Source organism: Galeopterus variegatus, unplaced genomic scaffold (assembly GCF_000696425.1).
Source record: "Galeopterus variegatus unplaced genomic scaffold, G_variegatus-3.0.2 Scaffold90, whole genome shotgun sequence".
Taxonomy (NCBI): Eukaryota; Metazoa; Chordata; class Mammalia; order Dermoptera; family Cynocephalidae; genus Galeopterus; species Galeopterus variegatus.
This window is the reverse complement of record NW_007726201.1, coordinates 648,968-665,813: the sequence shown is the minus strand read 5'-3', so window position 1 is coordinate 665,813 and position 16,846 is coordinate 648,968. Positions and strand designations below refer to the sequence as shown.

General features: G+C 38.2%; 1 long non-coding RNA gene across 3 annotated transcripts in view; it reads right to left on the bottom strand.

Moving 5' to 3' along the window:
• The window catches only part of LOC103597291, a 29,789-nt gene extending 13,743 nt beyond the window's left edge, over nt 1-16,046 (bottom strand). The window contains exons 1-5 of one of the 3 annotated variants that reach the window (XR_551098.1): nt 15,086-16,046; nt 11,924-11,976; nt 10,985-11,087; nt 3,756-3,968; nt 186-282 (exon numbers count right to left, since the gene is read on the bottom strand). This is a non-coding gene — a long non-coding RNA (uncharacterized LOC103597291). Of the gene's footprint in view, nt 1-185; nt 283-3,755; nt 3,969-10,984; nt 11,088-11,923; nt 11,977-12,985; nt 13,197-15,085 lie in introns of those variants that run through there. The other 2 variants (XR_551100.1, XR_551099.1) reach the window with 2 other exon arrangements.
• Nucleotides 16,047-16,846: the final 800 nt, after the last annotated feature.

Genomic DNA, 16,846 nt, shown 5'->3' with positions numbered 1-16,846 from the left:
ATCTTACCTAAATGTGCAGGCAAGTCACAGTGAAATCAGACAAAATTAATATTATTCCCACAATCCTAGGAAAGCTAAGAGTTGGACAGATGCCCCTATCATTATTTAAAATTATGATATTTTGCATATCATGGATTTTTTGCATTAATTTGAATTTTTAAAAAACATTGCATTAAAATATTTACCTTGAGTAGTGTGTTTTTTACCCTCTTAAATTCTGAGCTTGAGATAAGTACCTCACTCATCTCACCTTACTCCGAGGCCTGAGACAGAGGGTTCCATCTGCACAAAGGGTCAAAGCAAGGGTATTGGTAAGAAGCAAAACAGGAGAAAATTATAGAAGCATTAGTACAATGTTAAGCCAAATTAAATCAGGAAACTAAATGGCATATTCATAATTTGCCTTTGTGTACATAATTTATGCCCCCAAGATTTCTTTACTCTGTCATAGAGTAGTTTTGCCCTTTAAGTGCTTGACCCCAGTATGTATTTTATTGAATGATTACTATGGAAGAAGTAATGGAGAGGAATTAAGAAGCATATTTCCTTGGGACTCTGAGATAAAGGCCTTCATAATGAAATGCTAGGAAGCCTTCAATCTTGTGTTGTGTGTCTGCCTTGTCACACTATATTTTTATCCTGATGGATGATGAAAGCACAGAGCCTGCCCCACATCCTCTACTGTATTGCACTATTCTCATAGACAAGAGCCACATTCTCCTGTTGTTGTTGTGTCATTTGGTTTCAAGTGTGTGTTGGGAAAATAGAACAGTTTGGTCAGGCCCCCTTGCCTTGGGTCTGGTTGGGTGTGGTGCAGGACATTCTTTGCAAACTAATTGCATATGTGGGTGGAGCTAGTGCATGTGCACACCAATGTATCTTTTTGGTTTTGTTGCTATTTGTGTGTATGTTCTTGAGAGTGTGTGAAGCAGTGCTGGATGGCAGAGAGCTTGAGTCTAAAATAGAGTATGTTTACTTTGCGAGCAGCTGCTCAGTTTTTCTTTGGACTTTGCCAGTAGCAGTTGAGTTTTGAGTCTCTTTGGACTGCCTAGCTTCTAGACATATGTGTGCAGAAATAAAGACTATTCTTTCTTCAACCAAGGCTCCAAGGACCTTTTTTCTGGTTACCTAGCTCATAGACCTGTGTGTGAAGGGTTTGTGACCCAGTCTGGACAACGGGTTTGAGGGGTCTGTGAGCTCCAGACCCAGCCCTAGCTCTACAGTGTGGATCTGACTGGGACTGGCATTCAATACTGATCTGACCAGAAGTCATTTCTAACACTTTCTGAAGAAGCACAGATATGCCAGGTCTCCTAGTTTGAAGCATACAGCAAAGAAGAACTGACCCTATTACTCCAGTGGTCTCTGAAGGGAGTGGAAGAATCCCAGGAGGTACACAAGATGATGATTCATGGAGGGATAAAGAAAATACTAGAATTTTTTTCACTTGTTCTTTACTTCAATCATTTAAAAATATTATTTTGGAATGTTTTATAATGAACATATATATTAAGATAGTAAAACATTTATATAACTTGCACTTTGATTTTATTTGGGGGTGTATTAAAAATTACCGAAAGGGACATATTTCACTCTTTGAATGATCTTGGGAACAAGCATAATGACACAGGCAGAACTACATGGTTTAAATAATGCTAGATTTGGTCGGAGTCAAAGAACATGAATTCAAATCCTACTCTGCCTCTTACTAACTTATATAAGCTTGGCCAAATAACTTCACCTTTTTGAGCTTTTAGTTTCAACTTATGCTAAATGGGTATATGAGGCTTAAATGGAATAATGTACATAGGACTGAGCAGAGTATGTGGTACATAAAATTTTAAATAGTATATAAATTTTAGATATTATCAAACATTTTTTTTCTTAGAATCTCTATATAAATATACCACATATTATCATTAATAGACACTTAAATGAGGCAATTTTCAAGTCTGTAAAGTAAGTTTTCTTAAGATAAGGAACATTCATCCAAGTATTCCAGTCTAATTTGGGGGTATTAATTATTCCTTAGGCAGTTTCAACAAAATAAAATTTTTGCTTTCTTTTCTTCTATTATTACAGGTTGAGTATTCCTTATCTGAAATGCTTAGGACCAGAAGTGTTTTGGATTTCAGATTTTTCCAGATTTTGTAATATTTGCATTATACTTATGTGGCAATGAACATTTCCTTTGAGCATCATATCAGCATTCAAAAAGTTCTGGATTTGGGAGCATTTCAGATTTTGGATTTTTGAATTAGGGATGCTCAATCTGTATCCCAACAGCACCTGCTCCGTTTCATTTTAATTAATGGCTTTATAAAGAGATATCCAAATATTATTCACAAAATCCTTCTACAAAATATGACCAGAGGTAGAAAACTCTGGCAAGAAATTGCACCCAAATATATTGGCTTGGACTTTTGTACTACTTCTCTTTTGCGTGATTTTTTTTCTTTTTATGAATGGCCTGGCCTTATGTCAGACAGGAAGGAGGTGGAAGGAAAAGCAGAATTAGAAAGAAAAGTTCCACCCGTACTTGTATTTGTTAAGGAACAAATTCCCATGTCACTAGAGAGGAGCTTTAACTTGAGCCTGGGAAGCATTACCTCATGAAACAGAGGAGTTCTCAACCTTGGCATTATTGACATTTTGAGCTAGATAATTCATTGTTGTGAGGGGCTGTCCTTAGTGGTATCCATGGCCTCTACCCATTAGATGCCAGTGTCATTCCCTCCCATCCCCATCCCCAGATGTGACAACCAAAAATGTCTCCAGACATCACCAAATAGGGATCATTCCTTTCCATGAAGTAGTTATAAACGGGGGTGGGGAGTGGGTAATGGTGGCGATTATCTTTTCTACTGTGCACAAGATGAAGTGAGTCTAATGAATTAGGGAGAATTTGAAATCTAAATCCAAATCTTAAAATGTTTCTTCTAGAATTTTTTAAGGGCATACTTTGTAAATACTTGGCCACGAGTTTGTATTATACCTAAAATCACAAATCAGATGATGAGTATAGAGTCAATTCCCATCTTTCTTTGTAAGAGTTGACGTCCTTTACAATTTTTGTAATCTGAGAAGTACAGCCTAAGGGGTTGCCCAGACAATGTTCCCAAGTTGAAAGAAGCAAGGATGTGAATGAGTGGCCAAGGGCCAGGGAGGTTGAGGAAGACCAAATCCTAAATGCAGTGCATTTCATTAGTGCTGATAGAAGTGAGCTCTGTGTAGTTGGTGGCATGAGAAGGGCCGGAGGGTAATTTTCCCCATTTCTTTTTTTCCTACCTCCTTCCTTTTCTTTCTCTTCATGTTTTTCTTTTTTTTCTACCTTATCTCTTACTTCTTTTTCTTCCCTTGTCAGTTTCCTTCTTCTTAGAGTTCCTTGCACCTCTTTCACTATTTTAGTCAAGCACTAGTCAAAGCCCAACATCACTGTGAGTGGGGCTCTGGGACCAAATTGCCTAGGTTTGAATCAGAACTTGTCCTTCCTTGATGTGAAACCTACTGAAGCACAGTATTTAACCTCCACATGCTTTCATTTCCTTACCATAAAATTGGGTATCATACTATTAGTACCTATCTAGAGGTGAAATTAGCATCAACATATGTAAAGCACATGGAACAGAACATGGGGCATGCAGTAAACACCCAATAAATGTCAGCTGTTATGATTATCTTCATGTCCTCCATCAGGGAAGAACACCACACTTTTATACAAAAGAGTCCAGCAATATGTGCCTATTTGTACTTACCGTGAGAGTTATATTATTGGTTTGGTAGAGGAGAAAGTTGGTATCTGTTTCATAACAGGAATCATGCTGGTTTAACACCTCTGTGCTGGGGAAGCTGTGCTGGGGAACACTATAGACAAATGTACATTTTATAGCAGGCCATTGAATATCTCCTTGAAGTACATGTATCGTTACTGCCAGTCTGAATACAACGTTCACAGTACTTCTGTGTGACTGGAAGAAAAGAAAATTTTTAAATAACATAAATGAAAATAGAATATTAATACAAGAAATAAATATTTAGAAAACCTTTTAAACAATACTTTATTTTTAATCTATTATTTTTCTTAGAAAAGACAGTGACCCACAGATAATAGTGTTTAATAAATGACTATTTTGATTACATTTACTTCAAAACAACAGCTAAGGGTACAGCTAAAGTAATTGAGGCAAAGAGAAATTAATGAGAAACAAGTAAATTAGGAAAGTCTCTGAAGAAGAAACATGAATGAAATCAAAACTAATGATTAAGGAAATGCAAAATAAAACAATAAAATACCATTTTGGTGGGGCATCACACTGACAAAAATTGTTAAAAAATGTTATTACTCATTTTCTGTGAGGGTACACAGAAAAAGGTACTTTTATATACTACTGGTGAGAAAATTATTGGCAAAAAAAAAAAAGGAACAATGCTTCTGGAAAACAATTTGCCATTATCTTTCATTATTTAAAATGTTCATTCTGTTGATTGTTTCTTTTGCTGTGCAGAAGCTTTTTAGTTTGATATAATCCCATTTGTTTATTTTTCCTTTGGTTGCCTGTGCTTTTTGGGTCCTATTCATGAATTCTGTACCCACTCTTACTACCTGGAGTGTTTCCTCTATGTTTTCTTTAAGGAGTTTTATTGTTTCAGGTTGTATATTTAATTCTTTAATCCACTTTGAGTTGATTTTTTTGGTATATGGTGAAAGGTACGGGTCTAGTTTCATTCTCCTACATATGATTATCCTGTTTTCCCAGCACCACTTGCTGAAAAGATAGTCTCTTCCCAGTATGTAGATTTGCTGCCTTTGTCAAAGATCAGATGGCTATAGGTGTATGGGTTGATTTCTGGGTTCTCTATTCTATTCCATTGATCTGTGTGTCTATTTTTATGCCAGTACCATGCTGTTTTGGTTATTATAGCTTTGTAATATAGTTTAAAGTCAGGTAGTGTTATGGCTCCAGCTTATTTTTTTTTTTTGCTCAGGATTGCTTTGGCTATGCATGGTCTTTTGTTGTTCCATATTAATGTGTGGATAGCTTTTTAAATCAACAGAGTAAAAATACTCCCACAGAGTGGGAGAAAATATTTGCAAAATATACATCTGACAAAGGATTAATATCCAGAATATACAAGGAACTCAAACAACTTTACAGCAAAAAAAACAAGTAACCCAATTTAAAAATGGGCAGAGGAGCTGAACAGGCATTTCTCAAAGGAAGATATACAAATGGCCAACAGACACATGAAAAAATGCTCAATATCACTCAACTCTAGGAAATGCAAATCAAAACCACACTGAGATACCATCTCACTCCAATTAGGATAGCTAACATCCAAAAGACTGAGAATGATAAGTGCTGGAGAGGTTGCAGAGAAAAAGGAACTCTCATCCACTGTTGGTGGGCTGCAAAATGGTGCAGCCTTTATGGAAAATGGTATGGAGGTTCCTCAAACAATTACAGATAGATCTACCATATGATCCAGAGATTCCACTGTTGGGAATATACCCAGAGGAATGGAAATCATCATGCTAAAGGGATACCTGTACTCCAATGTTTATTGCAGCTCTATATACAAGACCCAAATGTCCATCATCTGATGAGTGGATAAGGAAACTGTGGTACATCTACACAATGGAATACTACTCTGCTTTAAAAAAGAATGAAATACTACCATTCGCAACAACATGGATGGACTTAGAGAAAATTATATTAAGTGAACAAGTGTGGCACAGAAAGAGAAATACCATGTGTTTTCACTTATTTGTTATTAATTAACAAATTAATAAATATAAATAAATAAATAAACACACAAACAAATAAGTGGGGGGGAAGAAGATATAATAACTACAAAAATTCCTTGAACTATTTAAGTCAGGTGAACAGATACAATGTGGGGGGGGGAGGGTGGAGAGGAACAGGCAAAGGGGCATGAAAATCAAGTACAATGTATTTTGAGAAGTAAAATAAAATAAAATAAAATGTTCATTCTCTTTGATTTAGCAATTGCACTTATATAAATCTTTCTTAGAGATCTTTGCCTTTAAGCCCAAAGATACAAATACAAGGATGTTTACTGAAGCATTGTTTTAACAGAAAAAAAACACAAGAAACAATCAATCATTGATGTCATTTATAGATAGAGATAAATAAAACAGATAAATAACTTATAGCATACCCACATTATAAAATACTATATAACCATTTAAAAGAATGAACACTAATATAAAAATACACATAGCATTTTAAACAGTAGCAGAATAATATGTAAAACTTGTGATTATTATGTATGTATATAAATATGTAGGAAAGGATCTGAAATGATATATTTTAAATGGCTAATAGTGGTCATCTTGAGACAAGTGGGATTGGAGTCCTCAGTTTTACTCTGTACTGCTTTTTTAAATATAGTTCTAAGTTTTTACAAGTACTTATCTGAATTTAAAAATAAACAAAGAAGACAGTTTAGTATTTTAGTCTTTGAACTTGGATATTACTAAGGTGATATATGGAGAGCCCATGTGAACTTTCAACTCCAGTATCTCCAATTTGAGGTAACTGATTAAGTCTTGGGATTTCTTCATCTTAACATTATTTTGTGCCTTTTAAAATTACTGTTTTGAGTTATATGTGACAACACAGGTTTACATGAGCTTCCTCTAAATTTCTGGGAGGTAACTGGCAATTTCTATCTGTCAACATTGTTGAGGGGGCAATACTAAACACTTTGAAAGATAAAAGAGATCTTAGAAAGTAAGGCTCCTGTTTTTTTAATTTGATATTCAGAACATACACTAAAAGCCAAAGAACACATTTTGGAATAAAATTAAACACACCAAATATGATGTCCAGTATAGAATTTTATGCATTCAGAAAAGACAAAAGAAACAGAAGGCCCAGTGAAAACTACACTGGGTTGGATAAAATGAGAAAAGGGACAGGTGGCCTTGGGCATTTAGAAATAATACAAAAGGCAACCACCATCAGTTCTTGAACCGGGAATCAAAACACAGTCCCTTATATAAAAGGTTATTTTCTCAGAGTACTTCGGTATTAAGTTAAGTTAGGAGATTGCTGAAATAAGTCAAAAAGGGCCCACATAATAAATAACTGCCAGAAAATATAACTGAAAGCTAACAAGCCAGTTACATAAACATCCATTGGGTCACTGTGTATTATCAAACAGATATACTCCCAGGAAAAATGAAGATAGGAGTTGGTGAAAGGTGTAACACATTTAAACAGGCTAAAGGTCGGGGAGTGGCTGCTAGAGCTTCATCCTGATGGCGTTTCATCTTCAGCATTCTGGCCTTATTCAATAAAAGTGTACAAAAAGAACAAAACATTTATCAAATCTCTCTTAGGTCCAACTGGCCCTTTGGAAGATGAAGTTATACAAATAAACAATCATCAGTATTTTTTTCTATTCATACACTCCTCGAACACATAGGTGAAGTCAATTCCAAGGATAGTTTTTCACTGCGTTGTTCTTGTTTATGTTTCACAATAATGCTTTATGGTAACTCACCTACTGTTAATCATCTATTTTATGTGAAGCAAAATTGGTTGCTCCAGTAGCACTTTATTCATAACTCTACAACACTTCCCGTGGTAATGGTAATTTACCAACTTATACCTTCACAAGACTATAAGCTTCTTGAAGTCAAGGACTGCTATCATTTCATTGCTAGTATTGAGCCTGGCATATAAAATAAATGTCAATAAATTAATGCTTCTGATGTAGATATCTTCTGTGAGATTATCAAAGATGAATCCTTTTAGAGTTGGACTTAAACATCACTCCAATGAATTCTAGATGGCTCTGATAGTTTTCTGAAGGTTCTCTATATCCTTTTTTGAGTACTTTAGGTTTTACCGAATAAGATAAATATCAGAAGTGAAGGTGATGAAAAAAACTAAAGAGCAAAACCAAGAAATGACAATTGTTAGAATTAAATGAGTTACATTTCAAGTAATTTTCAAGGAAATTAAATAATTTAGATATATGATAAGGAAGAAGAAAATAGAATCATACAAAAATAGAGTTTATGAATCTGGATGAAAGCATGTCAAAATTTCTAATGCCATTTATACATCTGAATGGATAGGAGCTGCAGAGATATAAATTCAAAATATAAACTAAAAGTTGTCTTATTGGAGTAATAAATTACTATTACATAATAAAATAACATTTGATAAGCACCTATCAGACATCTCACTTTATAAGTTATTATACAAAAATAATTTGATGCATTTAAATACTGAGATTTTATAAAGCCTTGCAGAGGATGTATAACACTAAATATAGATGTTAAATACAAGGTTAAGAATAGCATTATGGAACATATCAAAAATAACCACATTTCTAAGACGTAGACTGGACCAAATAATGCATGATGCAGAAAGCAATTTTGCTTTCCCAAACCAATTCTAAAGAGCTTTATGGAAAATATCAGGAGATATACTTAAAATAGGCAAGAACAATAAGGCAGGGAAAGAGAGACTGCTCAACGTACATGGCACAGCTTGGCAGGGCACCCAGAAGGAAATCTGGGATGATGTAGCAAAGGAAGGAAACTTGAAATAAACAAAAGATTGGCTAAAACCCTGGAGGCAACAGGGTGTGAAGTGTTTTAGGGTTTTTTGATAAAGAGCTTTAGAGCGGAAGGTGGCATTCTCTAGTATGAAGAAAAGTGAGTGTCTTCTTAGGATTTTCAACCTTATGGAGAACAAAAATCTCTCTTTCTGGTGAGGTAAGACCTAGTCAGCATGCAATAATTTTTAAACATGGAATTTTTCATTTTGGTGCATATTTTTACATTATTATATCAAAGTATTAAAGATCATACCAATGTCACTGAAACTGAAATTTTTCAGCATGCAATAATTTTTAAACATGGAATTTTTCATTTTGGTGCATATTTTTACATTATTATATCAAAGTATTAAAGATCATACCATAAGATTCCCAAATGGCCACATTTGGGGATACTAATGGGATTAGTCTCACAGAGGAAAACAATAGCAGTTAATATTATTATTTGCTATGGCATTTAGTCACATTGCATCTTAGATTACCTAAATGTTTTCCTTTGGTTTGTCTCCCTAGGTAGACTATAAATTTCTGGAAAGTAGTCCTACTCCCTGTACCTAAAGTAGTCCTGTGGATTCTACCACATACATGTACAAGAGTATTTCAAAAAGTTTATAGAAAAATAGGACTAAAAGATAATACAAATCTTTCCACACACCTTTTGAAGTATCCTTGTTCTGTAGTCATCCTCTTTTCTCTAGTCCTTTGAGCAGTGACCTCATTTTTCTCTTATATAGACTATTACAATAACCTTTTATTTGAATTTGGATAAAAGCACGTCAAAAATCTTACAATATAGCTAGGGAGATATGAAAAACCACAAGGAAACATTTACATAATACCAGATGTTGTACAAAACAGATAATAAAAGTAAAAATAACTTATCTTTTTCCTTGAATACTAACATTTACTTTATAGCTCTCCCCCCACTTCTACCACCTAAACTTATATATTCTGACTTTTAAATCTATTAAATTACACACACACACACACACACACACACACTGCAAACACAGATAGAGTGACAGAGGAGCCAATGTTATATGTAAATGCAGGGTCTTAAGTTTTGTTTTGCTTTTTAAAATTATTAATAGACTACATGGAAGTTACAACAAAGTGCAAAATTTTAAGAACCCATGAGTAGGTTGTATAGAAATACCATGCTTTACACATGCCTAATGAAGTGTGATAAAGTCCAATAAAAGTGTGATGTTGCAGAGTGGGAAGAGGAGAGAAACACCAGATAAACCAGAAAATGAGAGTTAGAAAAAAGAAGGAATGCTTTGTAGGTACGTAGGGAAATTTGAGAGCAAAGAGGGAAAGGGTGGAGCAGCCCTTAAGGGTGAAGACCCCTGACCGAGAGTCCCAGGACTTCAGGGAACTAAGAGTCAGCAGTGGGCTTAATCCAGAGATGAGCAGAGATGAGGTGCTGAGTGGTCTAAGTCACAGGCATAAAGAAGAGGCTAAAAGGAAACAGGAAGAAAAATACTGTTTGGGAGGGGGCCAGAAAAAGGGCTGGAAATGGTGATGGGAATATCTTTTGTATACTTGGAGGCAGGATAAGTCTGAAGAACAATATACTGAGTCAAGGTTAGGAAGGGACACTATCATAGATAAAGAGATTATTTATAACAGGGCCTCTTAAACTTTAATGTGCAGTGGATCACATGGGGATATTGTTAAAACGCAGGTTGTAATTCAGTAAGGCTTGGGTGGAGCCCAAGAGCCGGGATCTAACAAGCTTCCAGGTAAAGCTTTGCAGCTTTGAGTAGCAAGGATTTACAGTATTAAACAAGAACACTTAAAGCATTTTTATAAAATGAATAAACCAACGAATTTTTGCTTTCCAATACAGATATCTTCTGTGGGTTTATCAAATATTTTAGTTAGGAAATTATCCTCCCTTTTACCCTTAGTTGATGGCAATGAAGAGATAATCTGAGATCAAAGGAAGGAATACAGTGTCCCAATTCAAACCAAAATAACATATTTGAGCGCATAATCATTCTTACATGTCTACATTAATAACAGAATAACTATCAGTGTTATTTAAGCAACATATCTGCACTTTAAAATGTCCAAGAAAACTTCCTATGATAATAGAAATGTTTTATATCTGGACTGTCCAATATGGTAGCTAATAATTACTTACAACTATTGAGCACTTGAAATATGGCTAGTACACTTGAGGAATAAATAGCCATGTATGGGTAGTGGCTACCATGATCATCAATGACTGCTAGCATCACCCAAAGACAACCAGTTTATTCAGTTCCTGATTGCTGTAGTCTTCCTATCAAGGCTCTAAACTTAGCTACCAATTTACAAAAGAGACCCAGAGGTCTCCATACCCAACTCTGACACTGATAGCATAAGGGAACTTAGGTACCTGAGATCCACAGAAGGCAGCTAATAACAGCCAAGGAATTTAATCTTCCCTTTATCTAAAAGCAGGGTTCTCTTGCCAAAACATCATCCAAAGTAATAATAACCTGAAATAGAAAGTATATCCCACCAGGATCTCATCTTTAAGGAATTATATATAATATTAACACACACACACACACACACACACACACACACACACACACACACAGGTTTTTGAAGGAGATGATTTGGGTTTGAGCTCTATCCATGCCTTTACTACTGTGTAATCTCTGGCAATCCATCTAACCACTCTTATCTTCAGTTCCCAAATCTCTCTGTAAATTGGAGTTGACTAAGCAAGGGTATTAGGAAAGTAATTTCCTGAAAGGCATCATAAATTATAAAGTCCTATGCAATGGTTAATTATTACTCACTAAAAGGGAAATAAATGCTATATTTAAATCAAAATCCAAGGAACTGCCTGAAATTTTTCATTGTACTAAATTTGCATTGCATACACATAGCCTTGGAAATCTTCTGTGATGCATATTTCAGTTGCTCATATTTGTTGTAATGGGATATAATCATTAAAGAATGAGCATGCCAAAACCATTTGGGAGAATGATGGTAAGGGAGGAGTGCTTTATTTAGTAATGTGGGGTCTGGTAAGCATCCTCCCTGCTAAGATTGTACTGAAAATAAAGGAAATCACAGACTGCTCATTTCCCTTGTACTCGTAACTTGTGGAAACTTCCTGTAAAAGGCAGTTATAGCATTAAAAGTAAACTGATTTCACATCCACCGGATACTACCAAACCAACAATTGCAGTCCTTAGGGAGAAAAAGAAAATAGCACACTTATCCTTTATACTTTGTATTAGTTTGGAAGAACATGGAAACCCTAGTGATGGAGAAACAGACTCATGCCAGAGGCAAGGAAACTATTTAGAAACATGGTTACCATTTAGTAATTCCACAGAGAGGCAGAGCTCCTTAGCCAAGAGACTGGTTACACTATAAAAAAAGAAAGAAAAAAAAATCATTCATTAAACAAAGTACAGCAGGAAAATAGAGAGTTCCCTTTGATCTAGGCACATATTAACTACAATTTTAAAGTACAAAATTTTAATAACATCTGCTAAAGAGTAATGTTAAGGGTAATTTTAGAAATGGAAGTATGCATGTGTATTTTATGTACTATTAGAACCTCAAATGTTGGTGCTGCTGTCTCCTCTTTTGGTTTCTCAAGTGTACAAATATCTGCTGAGAGCTTATAGTGCACCGAAGATTATGTGAAATGCTGAACTGCAGTGGTATTCAAGTCACTATAAGAAGCCAGAGGGATTCCTGATTTCCACCATGGTGTCAGTCAATACAGCTCCATTTTATACACAGACAAGGCCAAAGTCTTTCACTTGAAAAACTTCTATCACTTAAAACCACTGCTAAAGAGAACACCAAAAGAAATAAAAATAAAAAAATAAAATGCAGCCTCTGCCTTCAAGTCACTTCAAATTTAACTGGGAAAACAAACATAAACTCATAATTAGCAACAACAACAACAAAAAAGATAATTATCAATATAAGTGTAACAGTAAAGGCAAAAATAAAAGTATCTAAGAAGACAAATTCTGAGTTCATGAGAAAGATAACCACCACGGACAGAGTAGTGTGGAAAGAGGGAGAAAGCCTTGAGTTGGAGAGTACATGCTATCTGCTAGTGCCTCAGTGAGGCCAGAGAAGACAGTCCACCTTTTGCTGTCCTTGTGAACCCTGATCTGATACCTACTTGGAACTCAGAATCCACTTGTACCTTTCTAACTTTGATGATATCCTACACTGGAAATAGCTTGGCAATTATGCTGTTGCTCCTCCCTCTCTCCCTCTTTGGCCCATGGATGTTAAGGATAATTAATCATCTCTAACAAGTCGTTAAGTGGCTGTGGCTAATACCCCAAGCTGAGGACAACAGTATACAGGGTCACCTGTGAAAACCAGCTATTGTGATCAGCCTCTTTCTCACCTGAGAAAACACAATGGAGCAAATCCTCTTGCTGAGCCCTGGCATGGCCATAGAATCCTTCTTGACAAGGAACAACTGAATGGAATTGGAGCTGAAGATGAAACTGTGATCTGGCTGGTTCCACCTGCCCCAGGTGAACTATCCCCTCTGGCCTTGACCAGTATCTACCTAAGCCTGTGATGTACCTTTGGCCACGCTTTTCTTGTGTGTTTGGCTGCAATAGAAATTTCAATTAGGTATGTGTTGGGAGACAAAAGCAGTTGCAAGGAAAGGGGGAGAAGACTGAAAGACTAAAAAGGGCTAAGCAGCTGGCATATTCTAAAAAAGCAGATTTGCTGGCCCCATTACAGACTTACTGAGCATAATCTCTGGGGTGGAGCCTAGGAATCTGCATTTTAAAGAAGTACTTGCAGAGTATTTAAAACAATCATGAATATGGACAATTACAAATACTGCTCATCATCAATCCACAACCAATTTTATTTCATCTATACCCTGACCCACTTCACCCTACTCCTCACCCCACTGGATTATTTTGAAGTGAATCTCATGTGTTATATCATTTCATCTGTAAATATTTCAGTATGTATGAGGGTACTTCAAAAAGCTCATGGAAAAATGGAATTGAAAAACAATACAATCCTTCCATGAAGTTTTTAAAGTACCTTCGTATCACTGAAAGATCAGGATTTTTTAAAAATACCATAACCATAAACCAGTACTTTAAAAAAATTCCTTATTCTCATTAAGTCTACAATTAAGGTTTAAATTTCTCCAATTGTTCCAAATTTTAAAATATTTGTTCAAATCAGGATCCAAATAAGGTCTCACACATTGTCTTTGGTTGCTATGTCTCTTATACCTCTGAAGGTCCAGACACTGGGACAGACCAGTTGAGGCCTCTTGAGTTTAGGGTAGTTGCTGATTGAAAGTCAGACTAGGTGACCCCTGGGCTCTGAGCCTCATTGTAGGACCATTTCTGACTGTTTCAGAGTAGAAGACTCAGAGCCTTGCCCATACCAAAGCAATTTTTTTTAAAGTTTGTAAAATCTTCAACAACTGGGTGAGAGAACTACAAATGCACTGTTAAAGAGAAGGGTACAAAAGTGTCCTACGAATGTCACGGGGACCACCAAAGGCAGTGAATGGTTTGGTGACTGTGTCTTGGTCATGTGGTTGGGAACAATCTGAAAAGCATTAATTTGGGCTGTGAATCACATCTTGCCCCTTTGGGTAAGCCATTTGTGTGAAAGTGGCCAGCATAGTTCCTGGCACATGACAACCAAGATGGATTTCATATCTTCTCCCAAAGCTTGTATTGATATTTTCCCAGATGCCCTAGAACCTAAAACAGATGCAAATCTTCAAAAAAGAAAGAGGCCTTTGCAAGTGACCAACTTTCTATGTACTTAATCATAATAACTGTGATAGTATCATTTATTGATGACTTACTGTGCACCAGGTCATGGTCCACAGAAGATACATGGTACACAGAAGATAACCCAGAGTTATTGGTTGAATAAATGGATAAGAATACTGAATGCTTTACCTTTAACCTTCAGAGCAACTGCCCTTACTTTGCCATAGAGTTTATTATCTGTTTGGCAAAAAAAAATAGTAAGAGCTAGGACTTATTGAGCTCTTACTGTGAATTCTTAATCTGTTCTATGTGCTTTATATATATTATTTATTATCTCATTAATCAGTGCAACGCCTTTATGAGTTAGGTACCATTATCCCCATTTTACAGAGTTTAACTAACTTGCCTAAGAACACAGATTATAACTGATAGGTCTTGACTCAAAACAGAGCAAAGTGGTTAGGGGTAGTACTGGAAGTAGTAGAGACCAGTACCAACACTCCCAGTTACAGGTTCTTGGCAAGAACAAGTTTAAAGCGACAGGTTTAAAAGTCACGAATGACCATCGCATCTACTTCCATCACCAACACTGCTCCTTCCTTGCTATGGTAAGAGCAATGCTGCTGCCGATGCAGGAAGCAAGATACATAAAGAAACCTCAGAAATCAACGGAATTTCTTTAGGAACATTGACTGGTTTAGCTCCTTCATTCATTCATTGAACAAGTGTTAAAAACCTACTGTGTGCAAAACACTGTTAACAGGTTAGTGTATGCACTCATCCCGAGAATAGCAATCCTGAAGCTTCCTAGAGATGGATGGCAGAAGAGCAGTTTGAGATTGTTTGGAAGGTTCCCCCACTTTCTTCTTCCTCAGGAACTGTTTTACTCCTCAATGTGGCACGGGCAGCAACCTTCATTCTCAGGTCCAACAAACCTGGGAATGTAGACAAACGCATTGCGCACAGTGCTAGACTGATTCCTGGGGAGATGCGTCAGGAACTTGGGAGCGCTTGGGATTCAGTTCCCCAGGCCAGAGCATGTATAGGCTGGATTTCTAGGTAGAAAAGAAATAATAGAATTTGCAGATCCAGGAGCTCGGAATCCTCTGGTCGGACAGACTCTAGGCTCCTACCCGCAACCCCAGCAGGTTTCTGTACAAAAGCCTTTTGAGATGAATGTATACATTGTCCTCTAACAATGCAAACGTGACAGCTGTCTATCCAAGAATCGCTCCGCCTCAGTTCGGAGCAGTTCTTGCCACAGAGGCATCTCCTGCGCTATAGTTATGCAACCACGCTCGCAGCGGGAGTTATTTCCTGTGCTTCTGGCCGCGCCAGATTCATGTAACACGCCTACCCTGGGCTTCAATGGAAGTCGTTCTCCATTAACAACCACTCCGGCTTTTGGAGATGAATGCCCTGTACAGCATAACCCTTGCTCAGTAAGAATACGGGCAGCGAGGTTTTAAAATCTCCTCTCTTTTCTGAAACACACAAACACTCTCTCTCTCCCCCCCAACCCCCACTCCTGTAGTGCATGCAGCTAGGGGACTGCAGCAATGCAACCAGAGGAACAGTAGGCGGAGCTCTCTTTGCACAGTCCTTGCCTCTAACCTCCAGTAACTAAAGATGAACTCATGCCAGTTCCATTTTTTGCAAGAAGAACACACACACACACGACAGAACAGAGGCGCCTCCAGATATCCCTCCTTGGCATACAGTCCTCCTAGCCTTCTAGTCCAAGCAACCCGGATATTCCACAGCAAGTAACTGGAAGTAACACGCCGCAACAATGCAACCTCCCCAGCAGCTCGCCTTGCAGCTCACACCCCCGCCCCCTTTCACAGCGTGCCAAGAGTTTGGAGCGCGCGCACGCACACCGAGCACGGTGCAGTGCATATCCCTCCGCCTCCCTCCTCCTTTCCCCGCTCAAGTGGCTCGACAACGATTTGGGAAATGAAGGAAGGAGGGAACTACTTTCCTGAAACTTGCTATGCTGCACACGACTTCCAGTTGCAGTGATTCGCCCGGAGGCCGCAGCTCTTAGTCCTCCTGCCCACACGCCCTCACAGCCCGGGCACCTCGCTCGGCAACCCTACCCCGCCTCCGCTCTGGCCTCCGGGAGAAGCAAGCGGCCGGGAGAAGTCGCGAGGGACTACTTCGCCTCCTTCTCCCGCGGGCGCCCCCGGTTCGGGCAGCGGCGGCGGAAGGAGCGGGCGGCGTGAGCGCTTCCGCCGCCCCCCTCGCGGCTCCCCTCTCGCGGGCGTTAGGAGCTGCCCCGCCGAGCTGTCGGTGGGCACGGGCTGGTGGGGGACCCGCGGCAGCTGTCCTCTCCCGCCTCTGCTCGGGACTCTGCCGCCCGGCCCGCCCGCTCTTCTCCGCCCCGGGTGGGAGCCATCGGCTCGCCTGCCCCTCGCCTCACACGCTGCCCGCCGCCCCCCTCCTCCCCCTTCAGGAGGAGTCCCGGCTGGAGCGTGTCTGGAGGAATCCGCCGCCGCGGG